The sequence below is a fragment of the Carcharhinus amblyrhynchos genome, chromosome 22 (assembly GCF_965287045.1).
Source record: "Carcharhinus amblyrhynchos chromosome 22, sCarAmb.v2.hapA, whole genome shotgun sequence".
Taxonomy (NCBI): domain Eukaryota; kingdom Metazoa; phylum Chordata; class Chondrichthyes; order Carcharhiniformes; family Carcharhinidae; genus Carcharhinus; species Carcharhinus amblyrhynchos.
This window is the reverse complement of record NC_137345.1, coordinates 47,185,145-47,196,464: the sequence shown is the minus strand read 5'-3', so window position 1 is coordinate 47,196,464 and position 11,320 is coordinate 47,185,145. Positions and strand designations below refer to the sequence as shown.

The 11,320-nt window shown below is 43.8% G+C and overlaps 1 protein-coding gene across 3 annotated transcripts in view; it reads right to left on the bottom strand.

Moving 5' to 3' along the window:
- Positions 1-11,320, bottom strand: part of LOC145357125 (tetraspanin-18B-like) — a 127,078-nt gene that overhangs the window by 95,456 nt on the left and 20,302 nt on the right. For 2 of the 3 annotated variants that reach the window (XM_080210280.1, XM_080210283.1), the window contains exon 1: positions 4,543-4,655. The exons of the other annotated variant lie outside the window; for it this stretch is intronic. The gene's annotated coding sequence lies outside the window, so the exon portion shown is untranslated. Of the gene's footprint in view, positions 1-4,542; positions 4,656-11,320 lie in introns of those variants that run through there. 3 annotated transcript variants of the gene reach the window in all.

Sequence of the window (11,320 nt, the reverse complement as noted above, 5' to 3'; positions counted from 1 at the left end):
AAATTTTCTCATCGGTCCCCTGAGTGAGGATAATATCCGAATGTGACCTTTCCCTCATCCCACTCCAAGCAGAAAGGTTGGAGAAACCTGACCTAGAAGGACATTGCTGGTAACCACATCACCACCTCCCAGACACACACCATCCTGACTTGGAACAAAATCACCTTTCCTTCACTGCCACTGGGTCTAAATCCTGGAATCCCCTCCCTGAGAGCACAGTGGATGTGACTTCTGCCCACATGGACCGTGGCAATTCACCTCTTGAAGGACAATGAGAAATGGGGAATAAATATTGATCTTGGCAACCATGACCACAGAATTAATTTTAAAAAAGAATTGTGTCAGTGATGGTCTCTTACAATATTCCCACACTTCCAGCTCATGGCTGGAATTCTCCAGCCGTTCACACCTTGCCATTGCAGCAAGAGAGGATGGGGAATCTGGTTCCCCAGCCGAATCTCCATTCACTGCAGCGGGACCAGACAAACCCTGCCGGTGTGAACGGCTCGAGAATTCCCACCATCTTTGAGACCGAGGTTCTGGAAAGAAGCAAACAGGACGGCTACAGAAGTCAGGAAAACTCACTGGAGTTGAATGGGTGATTGACAAGGCCAGATTTGGAAGTTACACAAATTGTGCATAGAGCGGCCTTTCAAATCGGGCTGAGTACAAAAAAAAATCAAAGAACCCACAAGCAAAGTGAGAGATTTTTATACATTCGAAAGGTCTGTAAGTGTATTTAACGCAATTTCAATTAATCCCATTAAAAAAGGTGCTGAGAAAATATTTGATTAAGAACGGCTCGGAAATTTCCAACAAGCACAAACATAAATGAAGAAATACTCGGAGGAATGCATCGGTTCCCATGATGGAAAATTCATCTGTGAGTACAGCTGGCCAGGGTTGAATAATGTAACCTGTGACTGTTAGATCAATGTCCTCAAGTTTTGCTAGATTTCTTCAGGGAGTGAGAGAGAAAGTTCACACAGTTGGATGTTTTGAAAGATTCCCCTCAGGAGATTAATTATGAAGGTCCTGAAATTCTGGTCCCAGGTCAGGGTGAAGAGTGAGACGATGGTTTGGCTGCAGCCAGTAATACTATTACAGCCTTTGGGCTGTTCTTGTCTTTTACTGTAAGTGGTGTTGGCCTTAATTCGGGATAATAAACAATACTTTAAACAGCAATAGTCAACGAGAAGGAGAATGGGTGGGCTTTCTAATGGGTGACTCATTCCCGACTGTCAGCTCTCCGCCCTTGACCCATGGACATTACACCCACCAACAGATCGAAGGGAGCTGTGTATTCATATTCTCGTCTAATCACCAGTGAGGCAAAACATCCCGGTTTTTTTACTGACTGAACTGGGCAGCCATTATATCAGGCCCTGATTGGCTGCGGTCGTGCCTGTCTTTATTCCCATTAAAACACAATGGGTGGGATCTTACAGCCTGGCTCATCCCAAAACCCCACCAGAGGTCAACAGTCCTTCCCCCCGGTCCGTCCCTCACCCGCTCTGATTCCCGTGACGGGCAGGGCAGTAAAATTCCAGCCTGCATTTGGGAAGAGATTCGAGGTGGTCATTCCAGATCACTCAGTGAAATCATAGAACCTTACAGTGCAGAAAGAGGCCCTTCGGCCCATCGAGTCTGCACCAAACACAATCCCCTCCCATATCCCTACATATCATACCCACCAATCCCTCTAACCTACGCATCCCTGGACGCCAAGGGGCAATTTCTTAGCATGGCCAATCAACCTAACCCGCACATCTCTGGACATCAGTGGTAGCAAAAAGCTACATTTCACAGTTGATCCTACGCATTATATTCCGATTATATTCTGCCTCATTACAAGAAACATGAGAGAAGTAATTAAAAGTGTAAAACACACCAAAGCTGCTCAAACAAGCTCCCACAACAGCCATTTATCAATTTTGCCAATTATTTCCAGTCAACATAATGAGCTTTCAACAGTGAATTAGTATTTGAGTTTAATTTTGGAACGACAGATCTTACTTTTGTTACATCGATGCTGTTCTCTGCACGCTCCTGAGCGCTGATTCTATTCAACTACACACAGGGAATCGTGATGGTTTTGTGGTGCCTGTGGTACTTTAGAAGCGCTGTCAAACTGTGCGAGGAATATCGGGTACACTCTCTACTTCTGCTCTCCAGGTAAAAGTAGGTGCAAGTCTTTCTTCCACTCCACACTTCGAGAATATTGTAAATATAATTCACGACAACGCAAGACAGGTGTCAAACCATCACTGCAGAAATTTAAATGCTATGCTTTATGAAATTATGCAGAGAATTTACCATCAGCTGGTGGCATCTCTATCTGTGAGAATATGAAAGTGAAAAGCGTTTTTTTAATTTGTTCAGGAGATGTGGGTGTCACTGGTTAGGTCATGTATTTCCCATCCCTATCTGCCCTTGAGAACATGTTGGTTAATCACCTAACTTGTACTGCAACAGTCTCTGCCAACTCAAAGTTCAAATTTTCATATCTTCCCCCAATATCTGTTTAAACAAAGACATAATTAGCGTATGGCATCAGACACTTGGTAAGATAATAAAATAGTCATTGCCTGGTTAATCTCATCATTGGGCAGCACAGTGGCACAGTAGTTAGCACTGCTGTCTCACAGCACCAGGGACCTGAGTTCAATTCCGGTTTTGAGTGTGGAGTTTGCACATTCTCCTCGTGTCTGCATGGGTTTCCTCTGGCTGCTCCAGTTTCCTGACACAGTCCAAAGATGTGCTGGCTATAGTAAATTGCCTCTTAGTGTCCCAAGACGTTTAAGTTTATTTATTAGTGTCACGTACAGGCTTACACAGAATCACAGAACCCTCCAGTGCAGAAAGAGGCCCTTTGAGTCTGCACCAAACACAACCCCACCCAGGCCCTACCCTCATATCCCTAATATTATACCCCACTAATCCCTCTAACCTACGCATCCCTAGACTTTTATTAACACTGCAACAAGGTTACGGTGAAAATCCCCTAGTTACCTGTTCAGGTACACTGATGGAGAATTTAGCATGGTCAATGCACCTAACCAGCACACCTTTTGGATCATGGGAGGAAACCTACGCAGACACTGAGAACATGCAGACTCCACACAGATGGTGACCCAAGCCAGGAATCGAAACCGGGTCCCTGGTGCTATGAGGCAGCAGTGCTAACTACTGTGCCACCATGTGTTGGTTAGATGGATTAGGAATGCAAAATGTGTGGGGTTACCAGGATAGTGCGGGAGAGAGGAATGTTTAAGATGCTCTGTTAGAGAGAGTCAGTGCTGACTCGATGGGCCAAATAGCCTCTTCTGCACAGTAAGGATTCTGTGATTCTATTCTATAATTCTATAATCACACACTCCTCAGCATTCTCGTCCATTGCCTCAATGCACAGAAATATTGCGTTATTTTCAAAAAATGTTCAGACACTGATAGCTTTAATGGACTTGTTTGAGATGATCAAATTTCTGTCTCTCTGCCTTTCTGCTCAACACAGGAAGAAGTCTGACAACACCAGGTTTAAGTCCAACCAATTTAATCAGTAATCTGTAAACTTTCTGTGCTGTTATATGCTCTGTCTGAGGCCAGAACTCTCCATTCACCTGACGAAGGGGCAAACCTCGAAAGCTTGTGAGTTTACTATCAAATAAATTGGTTGGGCTTAAACCTGGTGTTGTCAGACTTCTTACTGTGTTTACCCCAGTCCAACGCTGGCATCTCCACATCAATTCTGCTCAACACCACACACATGGACATCAAGCTTTTATTTTACTTTGCAATGCAAATGAGAACAGCTAACTTCTAGTGTTCTAAGTTTACATCCATTTAATATACCTAAAAATAACTAGTATCGGGTGGTTTACAATAAAATAAAAAATAGTAGCCTGGATTTGAATTGTTTCTCCCGCTACTGAACCGATTGAAGTGAGTCAGTGCCGACAGGAGGACACGGAGCTGAAAGGAGCTTAACCCTCGGAAACGAAAGAATGTCTTGCATTTATATAGCACCGTTCACAACCTCAGGACATAAGTAAAAAGTTTATTTATTAGTCGCAAGTGGGCTTACATTCACACTGCAATGAAGTTACTGAGAAAATCCCCTTGCACTCCACACATCCCAAAGCACTTAGCAACTAATGAGCTACTTTGGCAATCACTGTTACAGTTGATTGAGTCCAAGTGCAAATCCTTTTTCTTAATACAACTTATTTTCCAAAACAAGCTAAGCCACGTTCTGTCCTTGCACTCCATCAGATTGGTAATATTGAATGGGAGGGAGGTGGGGTGGGGGGGTGGGGGGGTGGTGTCACACAGGCTTCATGTTTTTTGGAGCTTCTGACACTGGCCTACGAAAAGCCAGGAAGAAGCCAGCGGAAAGAATTTCATTCTAATGCCGTCCCCCCCCCCATCCTCTGCAACAGTGAGATGAACATGAATACCCTCCTGTTCCTCATTAAGCAGCTATCTCAGCGCAGTTCCATAACCACAGTCAGTTAGTACAGTTCCCGAAATGGCTTCACTAACCTGGTAACTCAGTGACTGGGGGAGGCATATATCACCCACATTTTCAGAGACATGTCGAAAAGCAGTTGCTGCTCCTGTGTGCACTGTGTATTGTACGCAGGAGAAGGTCTTGGCCAGCTTTGCAGGCTTTAGGCACTCACTTCGAAGCATGTTTAATGATATTTTCCTGTGTGCTCTGTTTATTTTGGCAAAATATACACTGGTTCTGTAAGAACGATCTTTGAAGCAGATCTCTGTCAAGTCATATTTATGACACTGCAGCCAGCCAGCATTCAGGACTCCGTCCAACTTACAGAAACATTAGAATGTTCCTACTATGTCGAAAATAGTTGGGAGGAAGTTTCAAGTAGTTGAAGATTTAACTTTGAACAAGATTGCTGGTCACTTTGCACTCCGCTGGTTAAAATGGACAAGTTGTTATTCACTGCTTGTTTGTTTGAGACTGAAGGCCAGAGCTGTCACTCGGCATTTCAGATACTGATTGGGGATTAAGGGATACGGTGACAGGCTGGGTGATAGAGTTAAAAGTCAGTCATGGTCTTACTGAATGGGGCAGTAGCTCGAGGGACTGTATAATCTGCTCCTCCTCCAATTTCTTCTGTTCTTAAATTTGTCTGCCTTTGTTGGTCAAATAAGAAGTCTCACAACACCAGGTTAAAGTCCAACTGATTTATTTGGAATCACGAGCTTTCGGAGCACTGCCCCTTCATCAGCAGACATAGACAAAGACAGCCTCATGTCACATTACATGTTCCCCCCACCATATTCTCTGGGTTTGCAATCTCCTAACTGGCATCTCCACAGCTCTGTTGGTCAAGTTGGTGGTGAAGGCAGAGACCCTAAACTTTTTAAAAAGTTCTGAATCTGCATCTTAAGCGATACACTTATCAACAGGGCTATGGACCAGGTTCAATGTGGGATTAGAAAGGGCACCTGGGTGTCCTTGGGCTGGCATGGACAAGATGGGCGAAATGGCCTCCTTTGGTGCTGTAACTTTGCTACGGTTCTATGGAGTCTCAGGACTATTTGCCACTCTCAATTCTCCTGCCCCTTTTGGGGACATTGTGTGTGTGTGTGTGTGTGTGTGTGTGTGTGTGTGTGTGTGTGTGTGTGTGTGTGTGTGTGTGTGTGTGTGTGTGTGTGTGTGTGTGTGAGTGAGTGTGTGGGTGTGTGAGTGTCTGAGTTTGTGTGAATGTGTGTGTGTGTGTGATGTTTCTGTGTGTGTGTGTGTGTGTGTGTGTGTGTGTGTGTGTGTGTGTGTGATGTTGCTGTGTGTGACATTGTACTTGTGTGAACCTAGACAATGAATATTGGCAGGCTGCATTATTTTGGGGAACAAAGTTACTGATTTTCATCACGTCTTCATCCAACATTTAAAAACACATATTTTAAACAAAGGTCATTGAATAACAATCCCGAAGCTATTGATATCACAGCTTCCTCTGCTGTGGCTGAGTTTGGTTAATTCAACACTTGAACCTAGAATTTTCTGATTTAGATGGTTTAGTTACACACCAGATGACCAATTAAACTTTAGATAGAAACCAGTGGATCTCCCATTAGCAGATTTGTGAGATACGATACGAAAGAAGCGGAGGTCAGTTAATGTATTGTTTGGTTGGCTCTCAGCTAACACTCATACACTACATACTCAACACATCAACAACAACAACTTGTGCTTAGATAGCACCTTCAATGTAATAAAACATCCCAAGACACATTGCAGCTGCATTATAAACAGTGGTGGTATGTTAACAATCACTCTGGGAGTCTGAGTGACTGTAGAAACATCAACTTCACATTCCATTGGATATATTGGAAAAGTTTGCAGATGGACATCTAAACTGCTGTCCGTGCATTACACCCTCCACAGTCTGTGCACAGTAGCAAGATGCACCACAATAACTCACCAAGGTTCCTCCAACAACACCTTCCAAACCCATGGCCCATCATTGCTGTGTCAACTTGAATTCCCTGCGGTATGGCACTATCGAAGGACATGGTATTACACCCAAAGAATCGTAGAATCATACAGTGCAGAAGAAGCTCTTCAGTCCATCAAGTCTACACCAACATGTGAGAAGCACCTGACCTCCCACCTCATCCTGTTGACCAGCACTTGGTCCATAACCTTGAATGTTATATCAAGTGCTCATCCAGGTACTTCTTAAAGGAACTGAGGTAACCCGTCTCTATCACCCTCCCAGGCAGCGCATTCAGATATCCACTGACATTTCCTGTGCTTTTTCAGCAGTTCCGTCCATGGGCCTAGCACACTGCTAAAATTAGGCACAAATTTCTAAGAGAAACGACCCATGCCCAGGAACCTCAGCACTTCTCTTCTCATTGACAGTCTTGGGAATTCCCAAATAACTTCTGTTATGAGGGCATCTGCCCACATCTAATTGTATTGCCGAAAAACATGACTTGAGTTTTTGCGAATTCACTGTTAGCCAAGCTTACCACCTCTTGTAGTCAAATAAGCAATTCCTTTAAATGTTCCAAACGCTCCTTCCACGCCTGACTACAAGCTACCAGGTTGTCGATGTACACTGCACAATTATTTAGTCCAGAATTAACTTTGCTCATTAGTCTTTGGAATGTTGCTGGTGCATTCTTCACTCCAAATGACATGTCTTCAAACTGATACAGGGCATTTGGCTTCACAAAAGCTGAAACTTCCTTCCTTGCCAGTATTCTTTCAGTAAGAAAAGTTTGGTTATGAAATTTGCTTGTCCCACCTTCTTAATGGACTGAATCTAGTTGATTCATTAGGTGGACCCTTCACTGCAAAAAGTACAAATGGAATTTCTTTATAGAGTCACAGAGGTTTACAGCATGGAAACAGGCCCTTCGGCCCAACTTGTCCATGCCGCCCTTTTTTTAAACCCCTATGCTAACCGCAAATGCCCACATTTGGCCCATATCCCTCTATACCCATCATACCCATGTAACTGTCAAAATGCTTTTTAAAAGACAAAATTGTACCCGCCTCTACTACTACCTCTGGCAGCTTGTTCCAGACACTCACCACCCTCTGTGTGAAGAAAATTACCCCTCTGGACACTTTTGTATCTCTACCCTCTCACCTTAAATCTATGCCCCCTAATTTTAGACTCCCCTATCTTTGGGAAAAGGTATTGACTATCTAGTTGATCTGTGCCCCTCATTATTTTATAGACCTCTATCAGATCACTCTTCAGTCTTCTAAACGCCAGAGAAAAAGTCCCAGTCTATCCAGCCTTTCCTTGTAACTCAAACCATCAAGTCCCGGTAGCATCCTAGTAAATCTCTTCTGCACTCTTTCTAGTTTAATAATATCCTTTCTATAATAGGATGACCAGAACTGTACACAATACTCCAAGTGTGGCCTTACCAATGTCTATCCCAACTCCTATATTCAATGTTCTGATCAATGAAACTAAGCATGCCGAATGCCTTCTTCATCACCCTGTCCACCTATGATTCCACTTTCAAGGAGCTATGAACCTGTATCCTAGATCGCTTTGTTCTGTAACTCTTCCCAACACCCTGTCATTAACCTAATCATAGAATCCTTACAGTGCAGGAGGAGGCTATTCAGCCTATTCAGGCTGCACTAACAACATTCCTACCCAGGCCCTATCCCCATAATCCTAAGTATTTTACCGACTAATCCCCCTGACACTAAGGGGCAATTTGGCACGGCCAATCCACCCATCTCGCACATCTTTGGAGTGTGGGAGAAAACCGGAGCACCCGGAAGAAACCCATGCAGACGTGGGGAGTTTGTGCAAAGTTCACACAGACAGTGACCCCAAGTTAGGAATTGAACCTGGGTCTCCGGTGCTGTGAGGCAGCCGTGCTAACTACTGCATTGTGCAATCCTCCAGACTATAGGTCCTCTTTAAAGTTTAATACAACTGTACTAATGCTCCCTGCAATTCTGGACGATACACAGCTGACTTAAATTGCTTTACTTCTAAGATATCCATAACTTCCCTGAGTAACTTTGACATTAAATTGGATCCCTGATCTAATTGGATTTCTATGGACAGTTCATAGCTGGTAAAAAATTGAAGTAACTTCTCTCCAACCTCTTAGCTGTAATATTATATCATTGAATGGCCTCTGGAAATCTAGTAAACACATCCATTATGGTCAATGAATACTGATTCTCACTTTTCAGTTTAGACAGGGATCCCACACAATCAATTCGGACCCAAATAAAAGGTTCCTCAAATGTTGCAATGGGTATTAAGGTTTGGTTACTGCTTGAGGTTTTTCCAATACTTGACATGCAGGACATGACCGGCAAGTTTCAATCACACCCTAATGCAGCCCACGCCAATAAAAAATGTTTTAGTATTTCTGCCTTAAATGATCTCCTACTGCAATCTCAAGGACAACTGAAAATTCCTTGTTATAGCCGACAGATAATACAACTTGATGAACTTCAACCCATTTTTTATCCGCCTGAATATGTAACAGTTTCCACTTCCTACATTATTTCTAATGTAATAACACTCAAGTATACACTCAGATTCTTCTTCTATGCATGCTTTCTGAAACAACTACTTTATCTGTGCATCTCTCTATCGTAATTCTGCCAATTTTCCTGAACTAAAGATACACACTTCATTTTCCACCTGTTCTTGTTCTTCATCAATCAACTGGTCAAAGATTGCTTCTAATAACTGAACCTCAGTCTCTTTACCCTCACGCCTTGTTTTATCTTCCTCCTGTTAAGGCTTTATGGTCTTGTTAACACACAGTCAGGAAATATCCCAGGATACGCTTCGTGAACACCTTAGTCATTTGATTTTTCACTGGCTTTTCGACCACAGTAGGCAACACTCCCTGTGACCCAGCTGTATCATTACCCAAGATAAACTGTATTCCTCTATAACTCCTGCTACCACTTCACCTGTCCATATAACATATATTAAATGCACAACCGTCATCACAAAATATACAGAAAACCTACAATACAGATACAAACAATACACAAGCAGAAAGAAGGACCGGAAATCTGCAACCTCGCTTGCAGCTGGGATTCTCCAGTCCCGCTGCAGTGAATGGAGATTTGGCTGAATGCCAAATTCTCCATTCTCGCTGGCAGCGGTAGCAGGGTATGCAAGACTGGAGAATTCTAGCCAGGATATATTGCAAACATCCAATATACACAGTGCACACAGACAGTACACACACCCAACACATTACACGTACACACATACACAAAAACAAATATGTACAATGTAGAACAGACACCACACAATCCACACATACTTTTTGTTGACATTTCTGATCTTCCTTCTGCACCACATTCCCGGCAGAGACAGACAAGAGGTAATCTGTTCCCAATAATCTACAGCTCTGGTTGGTGGGTTCCGCACACAAACATCATATCTAGATCCAGCCCGATTGAAATCAAGGGTGAATGTTGCAGCATCCATTTCCCCACCCTCACCCCCAACCCCACACACACACACACACACACACACACACACTCATACACGCACACACACATCCACACACAAACACACACACACACAAACACACACATCCACACACACACACACACACACATCCACACACACAAACACACACACACACACACACACACAAACACACACACAAACACACACACACACACACACTCACACACACACAAACACAAACACACACAAACACACACACACACACATCCACACACAAACACACACACACACAAACACACACATCCACACACACACACACACACACACATCCACACACACAAACACACACACACACACACACACAAACACACACACAAACACACACACACACAAACACACACACAAACACACACACACACAAACACACACATCCACACACACACACACACACACATCCACACACACAAACACACACACACACACACACACAAACACACACACAAACACACACACACACACACACACAAACACACACACAAACACACACACACACACACACTCACACACACACAAACACAAACACACACAAACACACACACACACACATCCACACACAAACACAAACACACACACACACACACACAAACACAAACACACACACACACTCACACACACACAAACACACACACACAAACACACACATCCACACACACACACACACACACATCCACACACACAAACACACACACACACACACACACACACAAACACACACACAAACACACACACACACACACACTCACACACACACAAACACAAACACACACAAACACACACACACACACATCCACACACAAACACAAACACACACACACACACACACAAACACAAACACACACACACACACACACACAAACACAAACACACACACACACTCACACACACACAAACACACACACACAAACACACACATCCACACACACACACACACACACACACAAACACACACACACACACACACGTACACACAGGCGCATACACGCACATACACACACATGCACACACACACACGCATGCACAAAGACATGTGCACATATACATGCACATACACACACGCACACAGGCGCATACAGCACACACACACACCACGCACAGACACACATACTCCATGCGCGCACACACATACATGCATACACATATACCACACACATGCACACACATACCACACACACACAGCCACACACACACACGCACGCGCACACACACACACACACACACATGGACTCACACAACACATACTCACACAAACTCACTTTGTTTTGGGCTGGTTGATGGCCAGTAAAGGCCCTCCTCCTGTT